The sequence below is a fragment of the Arachis ipaensis genome, chromosome B08 (assembly GCF_000816755.2).
Source record: "Arachis ipaensis cultivar K30076 chromosome B08, Araip1.1, whole genome shotgun sequence".
Lineage (NCBI taxonomy): Eukaryota > Viridiplantae > Streptophyta > Magnoliopsida > Fabales > Fabaceae > Arachis > Arachis ipaensis.
The window spans coordinates 63,630,247-63,633,428 of NC_029792.2; positions in this window are offsets into that span (position 1 = coordinate 63,630,247).

The following is a 3,182-nucleotide window of genomic DNA, read 5'->3' on the forward strand; positions in this document are numbered from 1 at the left end:
AACAAACAAGTCATCCGCACAACCCTTTGAAGAAACTCATCAATTGTAACTACCCGTCCACCTTGCTCTTCTTTGCGTGCACCGAAGACGGTGCAAATTTTTAAGTGTGGGGAGGTCATCCGACCGATCTACATGGGTAACAATTTCCTCTTTCAACACCAATGTTAGCTAGTTGTTGCATTGCATGATAGGTTGCATGTTAGTTAGAATTTGTACATATTTTTACCAATTCTTTCCTATTAGGACTACTTGATTAGGGTGATGATTTCTTTTCCAAGAAATTATTTTTAGGGCAACCTACTAATTTGAAAACTTTTTGTTGAACTTGCTTGAAAGAATTTATTTTGGAACATGGTTTTTGAGCTAAGAACACAAGCTTGTGAGATTTGAGCCTAATGGTGTGGTTACATCTTATGACCACTTATTTTCCTTCTTGTGTGTAATTGTTCTCTTTCTATGATTGTAATCTTTGATTTGTTTGATTCTTTATGTCCATTATTTTGTGTAGACATGCATTTATATGATTGAGGCCATTATTTCATTTAGCTCACTTACCCAAATAGTCTTACCTTTTATCTTCCATTGTTAACTAATTTTGAGCCTATGCTTAACCCAATTGTTCTTTATTTTAGCACATTACAAGCCTAAAGCGAAAAACAATAAAAATTCCTTGTTTGGATCTTTGATTAGCTTAGGCTAGTGAGAGTGCTTATTATTCAAGTTTGGGGAGATTTGGGAACATTGGTTGGGATAAAATGGTGTTTTGTATTTCTATATTTGGGAATTGAATGCATACTCATGTATTGATTAAAGGTATAAACCTTATGCATTGATGTTCTTGTATATTGTTTGAAAGAAAAAAAAGAGAAGAAAGCAAAAGAAAAAGAAAAAGAAAAGAAAAAAAATAGAAAAAAAAAAAGAAAAAGAAAAAGCAACTAAAAGGGGACAAAATGCCCCAAAGTGAAGCTCAATAAAATCAATGCATATGTGTTGTGAAATGTAAGGAAAATGCATGAGTATGTGAAAAGTGAGAAAAATGGGTAGTTAGATTAGAACTTAATTGTATAGGTTATATAGGTTAGGTGGAAAAGTCTAGGTTAATCAAAGATTTAATTCTAGTCCACTTAATCATATATGACCCTACCTTGACCCTAGCCCCATTACAACCTAAAAAAAAGACCTCATGATACTTGTATGCATGCATGAAATAAATGTTGATTGTTAGATGAAAAATAAATCTTGAAAAGCATGATTAGGGGAGAATTGAGAGAATCGACCCTAAACACTTGAGCGAATGGAGCGCAAACACTTCCGGTGAGGGTTCGATGCTCAATTCCTTGATTCCCGGCTTTCATGAGCGTTCTTCTTGTAAGTCTACTTGAACTTCATTTTGATATTTAAATTGGTAGGATTCATGAGTCGTCATGGGACCTCAGCCCTACTTGTGCATGTATGTCTTGGAGATTGATTTATTCTTAACCAAGTAGGTAGAATCATTTTGCATTTAGTTGCATATAGGTAGGGTGCATTTAGTTAGATCTCATTGAATAAATGTTGATATCCTTTGCTTTCTCTTGGTTTAAGCATGAGGACATGCTTGGTTTAAGTGTGGGGAGGTTGATAAACCCCATATTTAGGGTTTATCTTGTGTTGAATTTAGAGGGTTTTGTCAACCTTTCTCCCATTTATCCAATGAAATAGCATGGTTTTGGAAATTCTCCTTTAATTGTGCTTAAGAGTGAAAACATGCTTTTTAGGTCCTTAATTGTTTGATCTTGATTTACCTTTTATTCCATTAGATTCCTTGATATATTTGTTAAGTGATTTCAGATTTAGGAGGCAAAGATCGGATCAAGAGAATGAAGGAAAAGCATGTAAAAATGGAGAACTCATGAAGAAATGAAGGAATCACAAAAGCTGTCAAGCCGACCTCTTCACACTTAATCGATCATAACTTGAGCTACAGAGGTCCAAATGACGCGGTTTCAGTTGCGTTGGAAAGCTAACATCCAGGGCTTTGAAATGATATAATATTTTCTATAGTTGCTACACGTATGATAATGCGTATGCGCACTATATGTGCACGCATCGTTGCTGCCATATGATCCACTTAAAGCAATACATGGCCAGCGAATTCTAAAGCCTTGTGGGCCCAATCCAACTCATTTCTGATGCTATTTAAGCCAAGGATTGAAGGGGAATTGATATACTTTACATAATTTCACACATTAGTTTAGTTTAGTTTAATTTTTGGAGGAAAAGTTAGTTTTAGAGAGAGAAGCTCTCATTTCTCTCTAGGATTAGAATTAGGATTAAGTTTAGATCTAGATCTACTTCTTCTCTCTTAATTTTCCTCTTTCATCCTTAATTGTTCTCTTATAATTATAGCATTAGGAATTCTTAGATCTAGGTTAATTTCATGCTTTGATTTGCTTTTCCTTTACAATTTCTTCTTCTTCTACATCTCCTCTCTCTAGTCTAGCATTTAATTCTTGTAATTCTCTACTTTTATGTTCATGCACTTTTGTTTCTTCTATTTCTCTTTAATGCAATTTATGATTCATGTTCTTTTATTATTCAATTGAATTGTTTTTGTTTAATTCCTTGCAATAGAGTAGTGTAGATTTACTTTCCTTACAATTTTACTATGCTTTCCTTTTATGTCTTCCAAGTGTTTGATAAAATGCTTGGTTGGATTTTAGAGTAGAATTTTATGCTCTTGGCTTGGGAAGGTAACTTAGGAACTCTTGAGTTACTAATGTCCAAGTAATTGATGATTGGGAGCCATTAACTCTAGATCTCACTAATTGATTTGGTGGAGAACTAGGACTTATGGACTTGGATTGACATAGCTCATTTGACTTTCCTTTACTAGTTAGAGGATGACTTAATGGGGTTGATCCTTGCCAATTCTCATGCTGTGGTTAGTGATTAGGATAGAGATCCTTGACCACTAACCCTTGCCAAGGCCTTTTTTTATTTGAATTTTCTTGCCATTTACTTTTCATGTTTCTCATCAAAAACCCCAAAATATAACTCATAACCAATAACAAGACACTTTATTGCAATTCCTAGGGAGAACGACCCGAGGTTCAATACTTCGGTTTATAAATATAGGGGTTTGTTTTAGTGACAAACAAATTTTTGTATGAAAGGATTATTGATTGGTTTAGAAACTATAC